The 23,407-nt window shown below is 36.3% G+C and overlaps 1 pseudogene; it reads left to right on the top strand.

Moving 5' to 3' along the window:
• Window positions 1-9,196: 9,196 nt before the first annotated feature.
• Window positions 9,197-10,251, top strand: LOC150021149 (aprataxin pseudogene; annotated as a pseudogene).
• The last annotated feature ends 13,156 nt before the right edge of the window (window positions 10,252-23,407 follow it).

The following is a 23,407-nucleotide window of genomic DNA, read 5'->3' as shown; positions in this document are numbered from 1 at the left end:
ACTCTCTGCTGAGAGACTAGGAACCTCCTCCTACATCCCCACCCCCTCTGGGCCTCACAGTCTAAGGCAATGGTGGTCTGCCTTCTCTGGCATTGAAATCACAATCTGACAGGTCTGGTCTGAAGCCGGGGATGCTCCCCAGGTGCTTCTCACCTTCCCTTAAATATGGGTGTCTGTTCTTACCGCCGTCCCGCCACCCTCAGCGCAGCTCCCACTGCCAGCACAGCTTGACCTCTCTTCCCCGGCTTCGCCCTTCCTACCTTTCCGGACAAGCCCCACTTTTTTATAACTTCATACATTGGACTTCTATTTATTTTCTGGAACTTCTGGTTATTTCTGGTTTTGCAGTAGTTGTATTCCTTCTTAGTTATAGAGGGAGATGAAGCGTGTCAGTCTAGGCCTCCATCTTGGCTGGAAGTCTCCTGTGCATGTTTGTCTCTGTGTCTTAGGTAGAGCTATTGCTTCTGTTATGTTATAAGGGGCAGAGCCTTAGGAATTTGTTGGTACAGGGTAACCTGTTTCGCCACGTTGTGGCTCTGTATGTGGGGGAAGGGTCTGAGAAGGAACAATGCCACTTGCCCAGCACTAACCCTTTTTCCAGGCACTTCTCCTACTTCCATACGGGACTGGTGTCTCTCTAGCTGTTGCCTTGACCATTGTTCCCAGAGTGGGTGAGTCTGCAGACCTTCTAGGACCGTGGGGGCCCTTTAACAAGTGGACTCTGCTGAGAGACCAGCAGTTTCTGCCTCTGCTCCAACCCCCACTGGTTTGCACAGTCAGAGCAATGAGGTTTGATTTTCCTTGGTGCTGGGACCATGAACTATGCAGTTTAGTGAGGAGCTGGGAATGCTCCCCAGGTTTCCCTTCTGACTTTTAAAACTGTGTGTCTGTGCTTTCTGCCAGCCTGCCGCTGCCGCTGCTGCTGTTGCTGTCACCACCACACCTCGTCCTCTCTGCCCCGACTCTGCCCCTCCTACCTCTCTGGGTGTGTATTTCTTTTTTATATCTTTGTTTGCTGGATTTCCATGCAGTTTGATTTTCTGGTACTTCTGGTTGCTTCTAGTTTTGAAGTAGTTGTATTCCTTCTTAGTTGTGGAGGTAGATGCAAGGTGTCTGTCTACGCCTCCATCTTGGCTGGAAGTCCTGTACAAATTATTCTTGTCATTCAGGGATCACTTTTTAATCACACTTCCTTCCATAAACTTTCCTTGATCACTCTAATCTATCAGCCAGTATCATTTTGAACAAAATTACCCTGCTAGGCTGAACCCATTGTGCTTAATACAATTTAGTCCCATTCTCTTCTACTATATTTAATCTTTTGATCACAACCCTGCTTTGAGACTTTTACTTAATACGTCAACAATGTGGGCAGATCCAGTGCTGAGCCTGGCCTGTGCACCCTGCTGTGTCTTCCTCTAGCTGCCGTCTCCATACAAAACATAGGGGTTTAATAAAAATCCCATGCTTTGGGCTTCTCAAAAACACACAAGAGTAACAGAGGAAATATTCACTACCTAGACCAAAATATCAGGGGCTACTGGAAAAAAAAAAAAAAAAGGTAACTGTGATAGAAAAAAAATAAGCTTTATAAAATCAGATAGATTTTGAGAATCATAAAAGAAGAAAAATATTATACTTGCTCTCTTTCTGGACTAAGAAATTTCCAAATGAAAGGATCCCTACAAAGCTACTTTATCAGTGTTTTCTAAAATGAGAAATAATAATTAATTTTATCAACTTATTTATCTGTGACAGTATTTGATTTTGGACCCTTAGGAATCTTTTTAAATTTAATCAAATTACTTAATATTTATAAGGGCTATAACTTTATTATGAATCTAAAATGAAAATAAAAATGGAATATTTTACATAGATATAAATTTTTCCTAATGGGAAAAAATAAGGCTCTAAATCATTTAGGTGTTTAGAAACCTATTTACATAAATGAAGTTAAATACAACCAAAAGATACAGTGTTACTAGAATATTTGATGCTCTCATGCTGCATACTGTTTCTAAAAATAGTAAAATATCATGTATAAGTGACTTAAGAGTGTCTCCTTTGCATCTAAATTTCATTAGGACAAACACTGTAAAGAACATTGAAAATAATGCATTTAGTTTCATTATCCTTATATTTTAAAATCATTAAAACCATATATTTTTAAGGTCTGTGTGCTATCCGAAAATGATGAAAAAACTTAAGAACTTTAAATAATAACATTTCTTAAACCTAGAATAATTTTGAACTCAGGAAGTTTACATTGAAATATGTACCTTTTCTAATGAACATAAATAAAGACACGTAAAAATGTCTTTTACTGTCAGTTTCCAAGCTGCAGCCACTACACAAAACCAAGTTTCCAGGATTAATCTACATAATTATGTAAGATACAGTCAATTAATAAAAATATTGATTATAAGGTTTACATAGTCAGCCCCCTCAGGTAACTTAAAATATGACTTGGTTGTTTATGAATACATTATTTTCTACTATAATTTTCCAGTTGTGCACAAGAGATTAAAATGTATGAAATTTTAATACACTAAAACTTGCCATGTGCTTAGCTCATTGCTTAAACACATGATGTATATAGATTTAAATAATTTCTCAAAAAGCAGCCAATATTTTAACAATGTTGTTACTAGATAGAGTAAAATGCAATTATTAATAACATTTTTATAAGAACTGAACAATCTGTATTTCTTTACACTTTTAGAAACATCTAAAAATGTTGCAGATCAGCATTTTCTAAAGTATTAACTACCTTATTTTTATCACTATAATTCTTATCTTTTCAGAATGTATTTGAAGTAAGAAAAGGTGACACAAATAATTTCATTATCAAAGGAACTGAGACAAGGGAATTTCTAATAAAATATTATTATATAACATATTTGTTTATAAAACAAATATAAATGAGCATTAATATATACTTTTCTCAGTAGCACTTTTATGTTATTTATTTAGTTTATTGTTTATGCTATTAAGTTATCCTCATATTGTTCTCCTTTTATCCACATTCACCAGACTGACAGCTGCCATATGGGGTGGGGCACAGGGGGAATGGATAAAAAAGATGGTGAAGGGATCAACAGAAGAACATTTATGCATGATCTATGAATATGAACATTAATATATATTGTATATAGTAAGAAGATTGGGAAGGGCATTTGCTTAAATACAGTCAAAATAAGATACACATAACTGATACTCTTTCAAAATGGGAAATTAAGCCTATATTTTGGAGTTTCTTGACCTTCAAAAATTTTTGATTAGAGTTGGTTTAATTACAGAAAATATAATTATTTACCAATAATGCCATCCTTGATATCTAATAATGGTCTTTTGAGGGAGGAATACATATTTAACCAACAAATGTTCTCACCATTCTTAATGGAGCTGAATAAAGCATATTTGGGCAGACAGCTAAATTAATTTGGTAGAGGATTTTCTGCAAAGTGCTAAATACTAAAATTGGCTATTAAAGGACAGTGAATCTTTGTTTCTGGAAGTTCTTTGTTTTGTTTTAATATTATAGAATCACAAATTTCTGGTATATGTAGTTAATTATGTCTTTAATATTTGTTTCTATGTCCCAGCCACTGTCCAATTCCAAATTTTCCAGGAAAGAAGACTTCAAATTTAGTAGATATTCCTGCCTGCTTTTAATAGAAAAATTTATCAAGCAGTAGGATCCTTTAGATGTCACCATTTCAGCTGCTTGCTACAGGTCATTGCCATAGCTTTTTCCCTTACCAAATAGAATCAGACAGTGGCAATAATCTGATTGCATTCAGCATGGTGCCTGCAGAAATATCTTTGCTTTCTGCACTGCTCTATTGTAGTCATCTTTTTTAGATTGCATCCTGTTTCATCAAGGAATGTTGCTGCAAGGTTTTATTCAGGATACAGGAGAAAAAACATCAAAAGTAAAATGTGGGAATTGTCCTGAGAGACTGCAATAACATCAGTTCAAATTTGTCATACCGCAAAATAAATTCAAAGAAGACTAGTGAGAAGAGTTGGCAGGAAATTATTTCTCATAAAATACAACTTTCTTGTCATGCAGAAGTCATGTAGCCTTCCTGAACTGTATTTTTGCTAACAAATAGGAATGAAAAACATGTAAGGAAAAGATCTGTATAAACTGTAATGTGTCCTTCAGACAGAACCCAAATATGTATAGACCTGTAGAGCTTGTGGTGGCAATGAATTCATATTAGCCTTAAGTCGTAATATTGCAGACTGGTTTCCCTAACTACACAAGTAAAAATCTTTAGAATCCCTTACTCAATCCATTATTTCTCAATCCCCTTCCATTCTAATTATTTCTCAGGAAAATTTTCCTCTTTTTTATTTTCACTCTTCTTTGTAGCTACTCCCAAGTATTCGCACTTGCTATATTCATGCTACTGATATCATGCTTTTTGTGTCAGAAATTTGAACCTGAGGTCCCAGGCAATTTGCTTGTACTCCAGACCTGATGTGACCTTTCATAAAAAGAGCTGCTCTCTCCTCTCTATAGATGCCAAACATTTCGTGGTGACTGGAGCAACACATACCAATTCTCTAGAACCAGCTCTTCTGTTTTCAGGACTTTGGGGAGCCAATTGTTAAGCATTAATAGAAATTATGTTATACTGTAATTAAATAAATTACTTTGAAAACATAAGCAATAAATACTCAAAACTTACCACTTCCTAGTGATTTTAACTACATCTTATTGTCATCTGTCCTGTTATATTATTAATGCCTGGTATTATACAATGACATGCTATGCTGCATAGTTCCCAACTCCACATTTAATGATGTCAGCTGGTAGCTTAAAATTATTCATGGTGAGAGTATTTTAGCAGTGTGCTGGCAAATGTTTCACAAGCTTATCTTTAGAAGAAGAAAGGCCTGACTTGTAGTGTTTGTCAGCAGCTGTGGTATAGATATCCCCAGAAGAGCTAACTGGTTTGTAAAACTGAAAATTTGACAGTTTCCTCTGGTGAACTGGTTGGAGTTGGCTCAAACATACCACTGAATTTTTGATGCTAGAGACAATAAAACTGACAAACATTAATAATTAGGATTTCATTATTTTGTTTTCTCTGGTGTTTATTTTTCTGTGTTTTTGTTTTGTTTTGTTTTGTTTGACTGCTTTTTTAAGCCTGTAGTTAAACATCTCCCAGTACAGAACAGTGTCAGGTAGAGTTTCTGGGACCCGGAATAAATCAGGCCCTTCAATCTTCTTTCTGCCTTTGACTCAAGGTGGTTTCCAAGACCTGAGACTACCTAAAGAAGACATAGACAACCTACCACTCTATGTGACCTGAGGTTTTTTTTTTTTTTTTTTTTTTGCATTGCCCTAAAACTGAAAATCTTTTATGTTTTGAGAGGATTGTAAAATAAAACAAAGAAGAATATGTGACAGGGACCAAATGTGTCATGCAAATTTTAAAATATTTACTAATAGGCCATACAAGAAAAATTTTTGCAACTTCTGTTCCAGTTCCTTATTCTTAATTTTTGCCTGGACTATATTTCTTATTCTTTTTGTAAATATCAGTGAGTCCATGTGAATAATACTGAATCATAATTCTGTCTCATATTTGTTGATTTACATCCACTATTGCATCTACTCTGCCTTTTTATTGTTTCAGGCCCAACAGCTAAAGAATGTATAAATATTTCTCCCGTCAAAAGCAAAAAGTCAGAAACAGACTCAGTGTTCAATTTTTAAATATTTAACATTGAGCTGTAGGAATGAATCAGTTTTTAGAGATAATGACAGAAGAATGAAGCAAACATTCAGAGAAAAGCAGGTAGGAGAGTCTCATCCAGAGAAAGTGTTTTGGCTCCTTACTGGTTTTTAGTGTCCTCATTCACTTACCCATTAGAAACACAGAGGCGTGGTACTGACATAGGGATGTGGGGTGGAGCAAAAAAGGCAAACATGGTACCCCAGCTCCTGGTTTTACACCTTTGCATCTACACTGGCTTTAATTTTAACATGTTTTTTAATGAGATATCAGAATATCCTTATAATATATAAAGAACTCATATGGTTCAACACTAGAAAGACAAGTAACCCAATTAAGTAATGGGAAAAGAACCTAAATAGACATTTCTCCAAGGAGGACACACAGATGGCACATAGACATATGAAAAGATGCTCAACATGACTAGCCTTCAGAGAGATGTAAATTCAAGCCACAATGAGATATCGCCTCACATCTGTCAGAATGACTATCATTAATAAATCAACAAACAAGTACTGGCAAGGGTGGAGAAAAGGGAACCCTAGTACACTGTTGGTGGTAATGCAGACTGGTGTTGCCATTGTGGAAAACAGTATTTTTTTTTTCCTCAATACATTAAAAATGGAACTGCAATATAACCCAGTGATTCTACTGCTGGGAATGTACCCTAAGAATCCTGAAACATTAATGCAAAAGAGTTTATGCACCCCTATGTTCATAGCAGCATTATTTATAATAGCTACGTTTTAGAAATAGCCTAAGTGCTCATCATTAAATGAGGATGAAAAACAGTGGTACATTTACATAATGGAATACTACATATCAGGCAGAAAGAATAAATTCCTAGCCTCTGTGACAGCATGAATGGAAGTAGAGACTCTTACACTAAGTGAAATAAGACAGCTGGCAAAAGACAAATACCATAGAACCTCATTTACAACTGGAATCTAATGACTAAAATAAACTACTGAGAAAAATAGAACCAGAGACATGGAAACATGGAACAGACTGAGAACTAGATATAGGAGGGGAGGAGGGAGGAGGGAATGGTTGGTGGAAGGCATGGGAAGGGACTAGTTAAAGAACATGTATGAATGACTCATGGACATGGACAATGGAGAGAGGAATGACAGTGGGTGAGAGGGATGGGCTGGATGGAGGTGGATGAAAGGGGGAAAAAAATTGGGACAACTGTAATAAAATAAAAAATATAAGTTTTTGAGAAAAATTTGAATAAATAAATTCTACTGTTTATTAGCTATACAATAAAATGTATGACCTATTGAAAACTAAATTATTGTTTCATGCCTAAGAGAATAAAATGAGATTTAATCAAATTTCTGTATTTTAAGGTCAATTTTAATTTATAAACAGATATATTCATATATATCATATACTGTATATCTAATTTGTGTGTTATTTCAATTTCTTTTATAATACATAGTCTGTTGCTGAATTTCTTATTCTAAACTAAATTTATTTATTTTATAACTTGAAATGCACACACTTTACTTTTGGGAATGATAACAGGTCATGTGTTCATTTTTATAAAGTGGCACAACTGTAAAATCTAGTTGATGCCTCTAAAATCCTAAATCAGCATAAGTATGTTGCATTTATTCTAGATATATGGGAAACAAAGCTAACAATCCTCACTTAATCTTTTTTTAAGTATCTATAAAAATTTATATGTATATATCTCCAAACTGCTTGAAGAAGTTCTATGACTTCTTCCCATGATAGGATTCTATATATTTATTTTCTTTTTATGTGCAGGTTTTTATACACAGGTAGTTTTTTAAATTGTGCTTTTTACCCTCTTTCTCTATAATTTTAAACTATAAGTTCAATAAGTTTTATCTAAACTTTCCCAAGATTATTTTTAAAAATTACTTTGGGGTAATTACAAAGGGGAGGAGTGGAAAAGAGGGGTAGTGAGTGATAGTCAAATAGCATTTTCTGCTTCTGTCACTAACTTTAGACTGAACTGAATATCATTTATAATGCAGATGACTGCTAAGGAGCTCTGCTATCAAAAGTCTTTACCAGTGACATGTCATTCTGTACTTTCACATGCATAGGAGTTTGATTTTCTATCAACTTAGAAAGGCAAATAATGTATTAACGTGTTATTTTACTTATAAGTGGAATATATATATAAAAAAAAAACAAGAACAAAAACAAACACCTTACAGAAAAACAAAAAGGGATCAGATTGTAGATTGTGGTCACCAGAGGTGTGATGTAGGTGGAGGAGTAACTAAAGGAAGCTGGTCAAAAGGAACAGACTTCCAGTTATAAGATAAAGTACTAGAGATATAACATGGATAACATATGACTATAGTTAAGACTGTTTATGTATGTTACATAAAAAAAAAGTTGTTAAGAGAATAGTCCAAAGAGTTCTCATAACAATGAGATTTTTAAAATTATTATATCTACATGAGGTGATGAATATTAAAAAAGTCTATAATGGGAATGATTTCACAATATGTAAATCAAACCTTTGTGCTGGACACCTTATACAGTGAAGCATGTCAATTTTTTCCTCAATAAAATTGGAAAAAATGATCTGTTTGATGCATTATATTCTTAATGCCAATATTTTAATTTATATTTCTTTTACCTATTTTGATTTAAAATTTTAAAATTGTTTTGTTTCATGTACAGAAATATTAGAAATAATGTTGTTCATTGAATACATGTACAAGAATCTCAGAAATAATGTTATTCATAAAATACTTCTCTAGCAGAATTTCAAGGTATATATAAACACAAACACATCAAGAGAGATGTCTAATTTTAAAACTTTCTGACTGGTCATAATTTTAAATATATTTTTGAGACATTATATAAGGCAATCAAGAGAAGAAAGAAGGAATTCCTTTTAAGAAATAATCATTAAATAATAATATAACTGTGCATAAACAAACCATAAATATAAATATACATAAATTATATATTTGGAATTGAAAAAATATCCAGTGCGATATGATCATTAAAAAACAAAGCACCCTAACTGGTGTGACTCAGTGTATGAATGCTGTCCTGTGAATCAGAGGGTTGCCAGTTCTATTCCCAGTCAGTGCACATGCCTGGGTTGTGGGCCATGTCCCAGTTGGGGGCACACAAGAGGCAACCTCACATCAATGTTTCTCTCCCTCTCTTTCTCCCTCCCTTACCCTCTTTCTAAAAATAAATAAAACCTTAGAAAAACAACAGCAACAAAGGAGAATTAATAAGCTTCATGCTTTTTCTAGTATTATTCAGATATAGGGTAAAACTAAAATCCCTGTCTCCTGATTCAGAGAGTTACTAATATTTTTGTGTGTGTGTCTCTCTTTCTTCTTTCTTTCTACCTAAGTGAATATAAATGAACAGTACAAATGTAAGGAATTCATAAAATAAGCGCCAGAAGTGGGGCGGCGCAGAGGCGTAACGTGTGCTTGTCCGTCCCCACTGTTTGGAGAGTAACGATGTGGTTATGCTGGTTGGTGAGACAGGACAACGGGCACCAGCGGATCAAATTCCCACATTTGGAAGCAGTCATGATTGGGCGTGGCCCAGAGACCAAGATCACTGGTAAGAAATGTTCTCCATAGCAAGTTGAAAGCAGAGTATGACAAAGGATATGTCAGGGTAAAGCAAGTAGGGGTCAATTCCATGAACATTGACTCAGTCATAATTGGGAAGGACCAAGAGGTGAAGCTGCAGCCTGGCCAGGTTCTCCACATGATGAATGAACTTTATTCACATATTGTAGAGTTTGAGGAAGAGCCAAAGAGCCCTGGCCTGGAGACACACAGAAAGAGAAAGAGGTCAGGCAACAGTGATTCTCTAGAAAGGGATGCTGCCCAGGAAGCTGAGCCCAGTATAGGACTGCAACCTGGGAGTGACTCTAGCCAATGCTTTGTGCCCCCAAACAAGGGAACAGATGCACCTACATAAAAGGAATCATTGGGCCATTGGAATCAAAGCTTGAAGATTTCCGTGCAGGACCCCCAGATGCAGATTTACAAAGATGAGCTGGTGGTGGTGATTAAGGATAAATACCCCAAGGCTCACCACCACTGGCTGGTCTTACCACAGGCCTCCATTTCCAGTCTGAAGACTGTGACCAGGGAGCACCTTGAGCTCCTCAAACACATGCATGCTGTGGGGGAAAAGGTGATTGCAGATGTTGCTGGGTCTGGCAAACTCCACTTCCTATTGGGCTACCACGCCATTCCCAGCGTGAGCCATGTACACCTTCATGTCATCAGCCAGGATTTTGATTGTCCTTGCCTTAAAAACAAAAAAACATTGGAATTCTTTTAATACAGAATACTTCCTAGAATCACAAGCTGTGATTGAGATGCTATAGCAGACTGGAAGAGTGACGGTCCAAGATGGGATGCCTGAGCTCTTGAAGCTGCCCCTGCATTGTCACGAGTGCCAGCAGCTGCTGCCTTCCATCCCTCAGCTAAAGGAGCATCTCAGGAAGCACTGGCCAGAGTGATTCTGTGAAGCCTGAACTTCTGCAGCAAATCATGTCTGCCTCTGCTATTTCTCATCGTAAGTGCCTAAACAACCCTGATTCATTTTGCTGTATCTGTGGCAGTTTCACCATTCCCAGTCAAAGGACAAACATCAGCGCATTGGTCAGGCAAGCCTATTTTGCATATTTTTAAAGTAAAACTTAGTGATCAAGATAAGTCTTGGGCCCTCACAAGGTGTGCAAGCACTGTGTTGAGAATTTACAGATGTAGATGAAAGGAACACGTGATAAATTGCCATTTGGTACACCTATGGTTTGGCGAGAGCCCAGAGATCATTTAAGTGACTGATACTTTTGTATAGTGAAAACATCAGGATATAATGAGAAAAATAAGTGTAAAATAGAGTACCCTAGTCTACCATCAGCTATATGCCCAGTGCCTCATTCAGCTGAAATCCCAGTGCCAGTTTTCATTGAACTACCCTCTTTCAAAAAACAGGAGTATGCTGAAGAACTAAGTGACAGCACCGATGAAGATTTTGAAATTGAAGATGACTCAGTTTATAAGGGATTTGATCAGCATGAGTTGAATGAGTTGGCGTGAGATTTGGTACTATCCAAAAAGGTTTCAGAACTCTTAGCATCAAGACTGAACAAGAAAAACTTGCTTGAAAAAGGAGTGAGGACATCCTACTTTTGATCAAGAGAAAATGCATTTCTGCAGTACTTTCAAAGTGACGACAGCTTTGTGTATTGCCATAACATACATGGTTTCATGGAGGAATTGGGAAATCCAATCTATAATGCAACTGAATGACGACTGTTCATCAATAGCTCAAAGCAGAGCTTGAAATGTGTCCTCCTCCACAATGGCAATTTATTTGGTGCAGTCCCAATTGGCCATTCAGTTTGTTTTCATGAAGAATATGAAGACATAAAGGAGAGTTGTTGCTGTATTGCAATATCACAAGCACAATTGGATCATCTGTGTTGACCTTAAAATGTTCTGCTTCCTTCTTGGTCAGCAATGTGGATACACCAAGTATCCCTGTTTTCTGTGTATGTGGGACAGCAGAGCTCGTGAGAAGCACTGGGTGGAGTCAAATTGGCCTGCAAGATCTGACCTCAAACCTGGTGATCCAAACATTCTACATGAGGCAGTTATTGACAGAAAATTATATTCCCACCTCTGCACATAAAACTGGGTCTCATAAAACAATTTATTAAAGCTTTGCCAACCGAAGGAGACTGTTTCAAGTATCTCATTTTGGCATTTCCTAGCCTGTGGTTTGAAAAGATAAAATACATTAATATGTATATTTGGTAGCAGAACTTTACTACTTGTACACAATTTGACTTACTGTAACAATATATAGCCTTTATATGAATAAAATAACTAAATAAACAGTATATTCAGGTAAAAAAAAAAGAACTCATAAAATACAAAGAGCACCATTCTACTATTTATAGAATATATACTGGAAACCTAGAGACCATATTACAAAATTGAAATTAAGCTTATCCAAGAAATAAGAAGACAGGATGTAAAAATATCTGAAGTCAATCATTATTTAATTTCTTGATGTTTCTATAAAGCAAGTTTTATTTATTGAATGCAATCATGAATAATCTATTTTATTTTGAAATTACCTGTTAAAAAGTAAAAAGTGACAGCAGCACTATCACAAAAATCCTTTAATTAAGTTTTACCTGACAAAACTTCCTGATGTTTATTTATTTTGAACTTGAATGTGAAAAAAAAAAATTATCCAAAGGCAAACTCATTTGTGAGATCCTCTAAACAGACTGAACAGACATTGTGTTTTCTGCACTTAGGAAACAAGCGTGACATTATGGCAAGTTTTTATTTTATTTTATTTATTACTTATATTTTAATGTGGACATCTGTTTCTCTGCATTGCAGAACATAAGTGCAGTTTACATGATAGGTTGCCTTAGTGAGCTATTATTGGTAACCAAGCCCAAATCTACTGCTGATGTGAGGCACCATCCCTCTTCTTGCTGAAGACTCCAGAAGTCATAATTCTGTATGAGTGACAGAGAGATGTAATCTTTTCATTGTTGAAATGTTTGCATATGTGTTTTCTCGTAATCTTTTATTTAAATGTGGTACATAATCTGCTCATATTTTAAATGTTACTATTAGTTACTATGGAAAGCACATTTTCTTGCATAATATTCTTTCATTCTCTTGATGTTTTCCAACTAAATGAGGGAGAATTTTCAAGCATAGAGTCTCTAATCTTATATCACCCTTTGGCATTTTGGAAATCCATACCATAATTTACTAAATGTAAGTGGCTCACCAAATTTCTAATTGAAGTAAAGTATTATAATCTGAATTTTAAAAAAAAAATCTTCCTTAACACATATCTAACTTTTTACAAATAATAATAAAAGATATCTACCCCTAAATAAGGGAGAACATTCGTGGGAAAATGCAGAAAAAAATGCTTCACAAGTCAGTTTATTTGTGGTGCTGACATTCATGGTTTTATTCTCTTTGAAAAGTTAAGATCCTAGGCTTAAGCATGGCTGACCCTAGAGGATCGAGATTTATATAATGATTTCCAAAAGAAGAAATTGAGTCACAGCAAACCTAAATTTCTTGAGCACTCTCATATTGCTAATAATTGCTAGAGCTTGGATTTTAGACTCAGTTTTCTAATTTAAAGTTCAATTATCTTTCCTTCCTAATGTTTTGTATTTGACAAAGAGGACAGTGGTAAAAAATCTGGGAAGAGACAATGTTAGAATCATATATGTGAAGTTACTGAGGAGGGAAAAAAACTAAAAAATTAAGGCATGTATACACTCATACAAACACTCACACACAGAGAGCACAGGACTTCCAACAACAAAACCCAAGGCTCATGAATGAGAGAGGACAAATAAAACAATAAAAACTGGAATTATCTTCTGGAGGGCAGGCCTCCGGTAGAATAGGCGTCTCCTGTTAAGTGAGTGTTCTAGGAACCCATCTGTTTCAGTGAACCCACCGGCATTGTTGTGAGAGGCTGCAGTTCAGCTTCAGTGAATTTTTTAAAAAGACTGAACACATTTGCCCATTTCATGGTGGTGATTCGCAAGTGCACCTGCCCACACCCATGAATGCTCAACAGTTTTTGACCAAAAACTGCACGACTCCCATTTCCCACCCTCCCTATTCACCTGATTCACCCCCACCCCCGGCAACATTTTTTGTTTCACCAGATGAAAAAAATCCTCAAAGGGAAACATTTGCTGATGTGGAACAGGTGAAACAAAAAATAGCAGAAGCACTAAAAGGCATCAAAATTGAGGAATTTCAAAACCATTTTGATCAGTGGAAAAAGTGTCTTGATAGGAACATTGCATTAAATGGAGAGTACTTTGAAGGTGACTGAAATTTAAGAATAAATACAAATTTTTTTATTAATAAATTCTGGGTTTGGGGGGGTCCCCTTCATATAACTCATGGTAACATTACAACTAATTTCAGTGGTGACATTCTATACTGGATTTTTATCAGATTGAAAGCTAAGGGACTTTAGTTTTTAGTTCTTTGTCAAATCTGCCTAAACATTGTATAAAGACCAGTAAAACTGAACTGAACTTTTATTGGTACAAACATGATTAGCATTTGCACTGAACCATTGAGCAGAAAATCTGAGTCATTCACCCAAGCATCTTGCTAATGCAATGATTCATTCAAACTCATTTCTTAACTCCCAAAGGGGAAAGTAGCTAGCATCTCTGGGCTGGATACTCTGGATCTCTTCATTCAATCTCCATTCTCTCCAGCTAGCAACTGAAGACAGGACATTCTAAATAGCTGAAACTGACATTCCCTGAGCTCCACAGGTGCTAAGTTATGGGTGCAAAGTGGTTTCACCAATTGGATTCCATGTTCTGGGAATTGAAAAACAGAAGTGTTGTAGCCTATTTTTCTACAAACTGTATTCTGTTGGTAAACACAATAGTTGAAAAATGAAGTATCTCTTCTGGTGGCTTCCACTGTCCATTCTTCAGTAACTGTAGAGTGTCATTCAGCTCTTTTTAAAGTAATATTTATGTCAAACTATAAAATCTATACAATGGAGCAGAGTTTTCTCACTCTCAGTTAACAGAAATTCCTATAAGATAGACTATCACATAAATATCAAACATAAAAGAAAATAAAATTTTCTGGCAAAAATATACAAACACCTAGACCAACCTGAAGTGACAGACTTTCAATGAGTCTTGAACTTATTAACTGGGAAACAAAAAATATCTATACTACAGCTTGGTTCTTGTATATATGTAGATGTAATCAGTATAGGTTCCCCTGGCTGGTTTGGCTCAGTGGATTGAGCGTAGGCCTGCGAGCTAAGTGTCGCTGGTTCGATCTTGCAGTCAGGGCACATCAGAGAAGGAAAACTCTGATTTCAAAAACCTCCACTGCCTTGCAGCATACCTCTTCAGGGGAAAGGCTAAGGGAGTAAACCCCGACAGAAAATCCGGAGCCGGAGTCCCTAAGGCAGTTTGACGTTGTAGTCAACACCGGCAACTCCTGCGGCGCACCTGAAGCCAAGCTGTATTGACTCTGTCTTTCCCTTGGACCCTTCAGCTGCGAAGAGAGGGGGGGTATGCTGCATGGGCAACAGCAGACCCTCCATATCACCCTGCCCAGGCTCTGTAGCTTCAGCTTCACTGGAGAGGACACTCCAGCGTCATCGTAAGATGTCAATTCAACACGGGAGGAGACAGATACCGTGTCACTCCCGAGTCAGACTGCACAGCCATTCTCGGCGGTGCAGATAGACTCTTAAGAAGCTACACCATCGTCTCTTGAGACGGATGGCTGCCGACGAATCAGCATAGGTTAAAATTATTTAAAATTATTTAGTCATCAACTTTATGAGAACTTCTTGAGGGCGTTTATCTCTTTAACTGACAAATTTTGACTCTTTAAATCTTTAGAAGAAAGTAACAAACTTCAATGCATTTTGGCATTTTGATGATTTTGATTTATTTAATTATAAATATAAATAATGATCAGAGCCTTAAAACTGATATGAAAGCAAGCAATCAATAAATTATTTGTTTACTAGATTATTTTTGTTTATCCAGAGTTTCATAACTGAAATCAATAAATAAAAGCATTTATTAATTTGATCATTATAATTTTATTTTCTAAGGAAATTTTATTTGTTTACTGTAGTTTTATGATTAATTTAATAAACACTTATCTAAGAACCTAGTATTTATCAAACATAAGCTAGAATTTGAGAACACAAAAATGCCAAAATACAGTTCTGACCTAGAAGAACGTCATAATAAGTGCAACAGAAAAAACTAAAATATTTTTACTTAAACTGAGAGATAAATTGCATACAGTATTTAAAATGCACATATATTTCTGTTTAAGTTTTATGGAGAGAGTTTTATAAACAGTCTCTTAAAAGAATAGATTTTTTTCACTGGCTGGGTAGCTCAGCTCATTAGAGTGTCATTCAATATGCCAAGGTTGCAGGTTTGATCTGCAGTCAGGGAACATACAAGAATCAATCAACCAATAAATCTAAAACTAATTCTCTCTCTCTTTCTCTCTTTCTTTCTCTCTCCCCCTCCTTGATCTCTAAAATAAATTATAAAAGTAAATTGATAAAAAATAAAGAGAACAGATTTTTAGTGGACTTTGTACTCGTCGGCAGCCGTCTGTCTCGAGAGACGATGGTGTAGCTTCTCAAGAGTCTATCTGCACCGCCGAGAATGGCTGTGCAGTCCGACTCGGGAGTGACATGGTATCTGTCTCCTCCCATGTTGAGTCGACATCATGCGATGACGCTGAAGCTACAGAGCCTGGGCAGGGTGATATGGAGGGTCTGCTGTTGCCCATGCAGCAGACCCCCCCTCTCTTCGCAGCTGAAGGGTCCAAGGGAAAGACGGAGTCAATACAGCTTGGCTTCAGGTGCGCCGCAGGAGTTGCCGGTGTTGACTACAACGTCAAACCGCCTTAGGGACTCCGGCTCCGGATTTTCTGTCGGGGTTTACTCCCTTAGCCTTTCCCCTGAAGAGGTATGCCGCAAGGCAGTGGAGGTTTTTTGGAGTCAGACTTTGTACTAGAGCATTCATAACGGTGACGTAAGTTTAGTTAATGCTTATATTTGCTAATATTTCCATCAAGACTATTGAATTTCTTCAAATAACCTATATAAGTGTGCCCAGATGATAATTTGTGAGATTATTAACTGTTATCTGTCATGACTATCTGTCAGCTCTCAGGAAACTTAACTTGAAGTTTTGTTGTTACAATGCATACAGATATATTTACAACACACATGCGCGGACCTGCAAGCATGCACAGATATTTTTAGGTCCTGAGGTTTGATTTTGTTTGTCTTACTGAACATAAGAAAATGAATTAAAACAACAAACCACACTAAAGTTTTGCTTGTAAATACATATACACCTATTATAATTAATTTAGAGATGATAGATAAATGTATAGGAACTGAGATTCCCTATGGTACCTATGTCGCGGCGGCGGCGGCAGCCGTCCGTCTCGAGAGACGATGGTGTAGCTTCTTAAGAGTCTATCTGCACCGCCGAGAATGGCTGTGCAGTCCGACTCGGGAGTGACACGGTATCTGTCCCCTCCCGTGTTAAATCGACATCTTGCGATGACGCTGAAGCTACAGAGCCTGGGCAGGGTAATATGGAGGGTCTGCTGTTGCCCATGCAGCAGACCCCCCCTCTCTTCGCAGCTGAAGGGTCCAAGGGAAAGACGGAGTCGATACAGCTTGGCTTCAGGTGCGCCGCAGGAGTTGCCGGTGTTGACTACAACGTCAAACCGCCTTAGGGACTCCGGCTCCGGATTTTCTGTCGGGGTTTACTCCCTTAGCCTTTCCCCTGAAGAGGTATGCCGCAAGGCAGCGGAGGTTTTTTGGAGTCAGAGTTTTCCTTCTCTGATGTACCCTGACTGGAAGATCGAACCAGCGACACTTAGCTCGCAGGCCGACGCTCAATCCACTGAGCCAAACCAGCCAGGGGGTACATATGTAAATCATACTTAATAATGCAAAAATTGGCTATGATAATGAAATATATTTCTTGACATTTATATATAAGTGAAAAAACAAGGAATTATTTGGAAATTATTTTACACAAAGTATAATATCTGGTTTGAGTACTTTCTGGACAGTTAATGTTTAAGAATAGCTTGAAACAAAATACTAAGCTGCTTTTCTAAATTAAAAAGGAGCTGAAGGAGGAAGTTTGAAAACATTATGTTCTTATATAACTTCAAGAGACAAATTATTGATAATCTAAATGAATGAGGTAAAAAATGAAAAGTCAGCCATTTAATGCATTAGCAATATGCAAAACCTCCAAATTTCTTTCTCACTTTTTTACTACTGTCCTTCAAACTTAAAATTCAAGATAAAATGACCACTTTGACATAATAGACTATCTGGAAATTTTTATTATTTTAATTGAATTTTTAAAAATGTAACAAGAAAAAAAATAAAGTTTCTACACAAAATATGATAAACAGTAATTTTATGAAAGTTATAGGAACATTTTATTGAATATAAATAATATGTTTGGATATTATATTTGGAAAATGATATATAAGTGCACTCATATATAAAAAGAAATATACAGCTGTTTAATTTAGATAATGTCAAGAAAATTTCATGAATATTACTTGGGAAATTTAGTGACATTAAATTGTTCTCTGATACTGTAAAATGTCTGAGAGCTTGAGTAATTATGACTCCAAGTCCCAGTGATATTGTCATAGAATCTTAGCATTAATGTAGTTTTCTAATTTGCACAGTAATCAAAACTTCATCCTAATTTGTTGTTGTAGAAGAATCATTATTTGTGTCTTTTTAAAAAATCCTCACCTGAGAATATGTTCACTGATTTTAGAGAGGAAAGGAGACAGAGAGAGAGACAGAGAGAAACATCTATGTGAGAGAGATGCTACCTGAATGTGTCCTGAGAGGGATGAAAACAGCAACCTAGTTATGTGCCCTGAGCAGAATTGAATTCTCAACCTTTTTGGCATACAGGATGATGCTCCAACTGACTAAGTTACATAGCCAGAGCCATTATCTGTGTCTTAATAATATTTAGGATCATACATATAGCCAGTTAGAGTAAAGGTGTGAAAAACAACACTCCTTGGAGGACCAACAACCAAAAATTCTACTTCAGAACTGAAGACTCCTGAACTTCCATGGTTCTGTGCTACTTGTTCTCATAATGGAGGTATATAATGGGCCTCCAGTTCAGAAAGCTTGAAGGCTGAATTTCTAGTGTGAGGAAGAGCAAGAGCCTTTAATAAATACTATCCAGAATAGTGGCATAGATTCTTTCAAGGTGAGAAAACTCATTCATATTTTTAAGGGAACCAATGCAATACTAAAGGAATTCAATCAGGAATGTGTGTATTAATAGAAAAGATTAATCTACAGAAATTGAAATTTGTTATATTGTGTATATTTGTTATGTTGAATATTTTCATAATATAAATAAAATAAGATTATTATAATCTGTTTTCACTTATAATATCCAAATCAATGGAATGAGTGTAACATTATTTATTATAGGTCTTAGTGTTCTTTCCCAAGGCTTTGATAGAGACCTTACTTCCAAAGCTGTTCAACTCCAAAAGAATTATTTTTAAATTAAATAAGAAAAATTGTGAAATATTTCTGACTCTAAGTAATAAAAATTATAATAACATTCAGAATTTTTCAATATTTTATGTTAGTAAGAAAAAAAGGAAAAATGTGTACAGATAGGAAAAAAAAAAACTAAAACTCTTCTGGTGAAAATGACAAGATTATCTACTAACTACTAAAATGGTTGAGACTGTAAAGGTTACATAATTTTACCACATAAAAATTAATCATATTTCTATATGCTGAAAATAAAGTTGGAACTTTTAATTTAATAAAATCTAATTTAAAATATCAATAGAATGAAATTCTTGGTGATACTATTTATATCATATGCAAGAATTGAACTTTAAAAACTATGATATATTACTGAGATAGATTAAATAAGACCTAAATAATCAGCGATCAATCACTAATGTTTTAGAAACTTTAACATTGTTCAGAAATCAATTATTTCCCAAATTATCTGCAATCAAAATCAAAATATAAACAATCAGAAGCAGCCCAACTGCCCATCGGTAGATGAGTGGATAAAAAAGCTATGGTACATTTACACAATGAAATACCATTAAGCCATAAAAAAGAAGAAAGTTGTATCCTTGGGACAGCATGGATGGACCTGGAGAGCATTATGTTAAGTGAAATAAGCCAGTCAGAGAAAGACAAATACCACGTGATTTTACTTGTATATAGGAGCTAATGAACAAAATAGACAAACAAAATACAAACAGACTCATGGATACAGAGAACAAATTGACAGCTGTTAGAAGGAGGTGGATTCAGGGGCTGGGTGAGAAAGATGAAAGGATTAAGGGAAAAAAAAGGCCCATAGACACAGACAACAGAATGGTGATTACCAGAGGGAAAGGGAGTACAGAGAGAGAGGTAGCAGAGGGTATATGGGGGATAAATGGTGATGGAAGGAGACTTGACTTGGGGTGGTGAACACACAATACAGTATACAGATGATGTATTATAGATTTGTACACTTGAAACCTGTATAATTTTATTAACCAATGTTATCTCAATAAATTTTTAAAATATTAATAAAAAATTAAGGTCAATGCTTTGTAAAATACACACAAAAAAAGATGTTAATAGAAAAGAGGTAATCAAGTCCAGATTCAAATCCAAACCAAGATTTTAACCTACATAGAGTTCTTTCCAGGAGATATCCAGCCAGGTCATAAGAAAAATAGAGACATTTATTAAAGAATATACAAGATACAAGAAACATTGTATGTAGGACAATGACACCTCAGTCCCCTTTACTGTACCTTGGGACCTCACAACAGTTCACCCAGTCACCATCAGCTGCCCTGTCACATTTTCCTGAATCTCACTGATGGTGTGAAGTCTCTTTCCTTTCAAAAGTGATTTTAGTTTTGGGAAAAGCCAGACACCTCAGGGTGCCAAATTTGGGTGGTAGGAGGCCTGAATCACTTGGGTGATTGATGTTTCAAAAAAACAAAAAAACACTGTGCAGGAGACATGATGCATGAGTGGGTGCGTTGTCGTGATGGAGATGCCAGTCACCAGTTGCCCATAAATGAGGCCTTCTGAATCATCCAAGGAGGAATGTTCATGCTTAACACAAAATTGATACAGATCAATGCTGTACTTGTTCAGTCATTTTGAATGTGACAGCCACATGGTACACATGCTCACTCAATGGCATCTACCACCCCTACTGACTAGTACAATGAAGTCATCATTGTTCATGCATGTGCATTCCAGTCCACTCTCCTTGGCTGCCAGTTTACATCGATATTGCACAACCATTCTGGTTATATTCACAATGGCTAGACTTTTTCCAGACAGACCTCATATACTGCATCTACAGTGAACTGTTTTCCTTAAGTTAAGATACTATAAAATTCCCCTCTTCTCCTTCTACAATCTGTCACAGTCAATTTTTTTTTTCATTTTTAAGTGGTCTCCCAATTTTGCCAATAAGAGACCCTTCAGGATGACTTGAATATTCTTTTAACACATCCCCATTAGTAGTATTTGAGTAGTTCTTACTTTCTTGCCAAATAATATATCTCAGTTCATTTTGTATTTTTCCAGCCCCAGGCTACTTCCAGATTCTTCAGGAAACAAATCAGTATTTCTTACATTTTTACAAAAAATCTATAATCTGTAACAAAATGTCTTTAAAACAACCAATACCAATTAATACCTTTAATAGGATAAAGTAAAATAATTTGCCAGTTTATTAGTTTGAACCCTGGTTGGATTTTTATTATCAAGAATAAATTTTTAAAGTAATAGAATTTGTCTTCATAAAGTCATGATTCCATAAGGAGTCAGAGAAATGATGAATGAGTATAGCCAGGACTTTGGGAATTGGATCCTTATAGTGGAGAGCCAGGCTCAGTTTATAACTTCATGGACAATCAAGTCACAGAGTCTCACTTAAACTGACAGAGCCCTCCCTAGTAGACACATAAATGAATTTTAGTTTATTAAGTTAATAATTGTTCTGTGCTGTCATTACTGTTAAACCAGGACATATTAATTATAGCAGCATTCCCAAATCCTAAAAGGAGTTTGTTCTAATTTTACTCTATGCCCAACATGTGGGCATATTTACTATAAAACAAAGCAGGTCACATGAACCAGAAATATTTTTTTTACCTGAAAGGTAATAAAGTTTCCCAGAAGACAAAATCTATCATGCTCCTCTAACAAAGCTTACATTTGACACTTTAGAAACAATTTCTACAATTGCATTTACTTAGAAAGTTGAAAATATGTGAATAAACCAAAGACTCCAGAACATCCTCATGAAGTAAATGAACTAAGGTATGAGATCAAATAATGGTTTGAATCTCAGGTCTGAATCTTAGAAATTCTGTGACCTGGGTGAGTTATTAAATTGCTCTATGCTTCAGTCTTCTTGTCTCCTAAGGGAGTTATTGTGTAGTTGAACACAATAATTTATTAAGAACATAGGACAAAGCCTGGGGTGTAAGTGCTCAATAATGGTGAGATATTGCTATTGTTAATTTCTTCTCTCCAGTGACTACAGTCATCAATGCCATCTGTATTGGTTAGATTAGGCCAGTGATTCTTCAGTGACTAATTAATCCAAAATCTCACTGGCCCAATCCTAGAAAAATTATATCTCACTCAAGGGAAGACCATTGGGTCCTGGCAACCCTCCAGGGCAGCTGCCCCCATGCTGTGACTCAATGATTTAGGCTCCTTGAGATTTTCTGGGGATTTCAGATTATCTTTCTCATTTTATTAGACCATGATTAGTTCTCATATCCCCCACATGATGTTAAAACCCAAATTCAGTTTTGTATATTGGCAGCTGTCCACGGGGAATTTCAGCTCCCAAATTTGCTTATCAATTTGCTTTTCAATTCTTGCTGATTGTGTGTGTTAAGTGTGTGTGTGTGTGTGTGTGTGTGTGTGTGCACATATATGTTGTGAAAGGGGAGTAGGCAATGTAGGTAAAGAAAGCTCTTAGGAACTTGTGATCTAAGTCTGTTTGAGTTTGGCAAATCATTTAGAAATATGTTTTTTATAATTTATCCAAATTCTAGGTGTTTGTTTCAGGAGAACCACGGTATTTCAATGACATGTGGGAGACTCTCAGATGATAGATGTATAGTGCTTGGAAATAGCTGACTGGGTTTATGTTAAATCTCTTGGTCACTTTTTGTAGTTACTGAGACGAGGTTTATTCCAGAGTCCATCTACAGCCAGACCCTTGGTCTCTGTTACCCTGCGCTGATAACTGTTGCAGAGCCAGACAGTGGAAAGGAACTCCACTCAGCTACAGGATGACTTCAGCATTTCACTTCCATTGGAAAAATAAAAACTCTGAGAATGTAAGAATGTGGGTTCATTTCCAGGATCACCGCTTTTTTCTTCTAATTGTCTCACTCTTGTAACTTTGCAAGGGACTAGCACAGCATTCGTTGGACCCAAAGTGACAAGGAAAGTATGCAGAAGCCTGAGAGGGTGGCTTCTCGAGGCCTCCGTGGCAGGCTTAAAGCCTCCTTGGTACAGATGTGATTTAACCGCCCCACCCCAGGGACAGCCTGAAGAAGACAGAGCTGTGCTGGAGCTGCCTGCAGGGAGGGTGAGGTGACAATGTAAAGGAGGGCTTTTAATACTTGGAGCTTTACTTTTCAGGGGGTACAAAATTACAGCTCTCTAATGACAAGAGGAAGCAGGATGCCACAGGCTGTGTACGTGTGATATTTAAAAAATCCAAGTTCCCTCATTAGTGGTAAGAGGTTTGACTTTTCCTCAAACATGCAATTCCTGGTAAGAGTGAGGAGCTCATCAAAGGTCAAAGTCACCCTCTACATGCCACCTGACTTGGCAAGTGAAACTTACAAAGAATGCTGGTCTTTCATACAATTGGTGGCTTTTGGCCTGCAGATGAAAATGAATTAAAAAGAGCCACATCTTATAATTGTTGGTAGATCTATTGACAATCAGCTTTGAAATCTTTGGGACTCTTTTCTTTCTATTTA

This window comes from Furipterus horrens, unplaced genomic scaffold (assembly GCF_987537825.1).
Source record: "Furipterus horrens unplaced genomic scaffold, mFurHor1.1.pri manual_scaffold_1, whole genome shotgun sequence".
Lineage (NCBI taxonomy): Eukaryota > Metazoa > Chordata > Mammalia > Chiroptera > Furipteridae > Furipterus > Furipterus horrens.
Note: the sequence above shows the minus strand (reverse complement) of the source record. Positions and strands in the feature narration are given on the sequence as shown.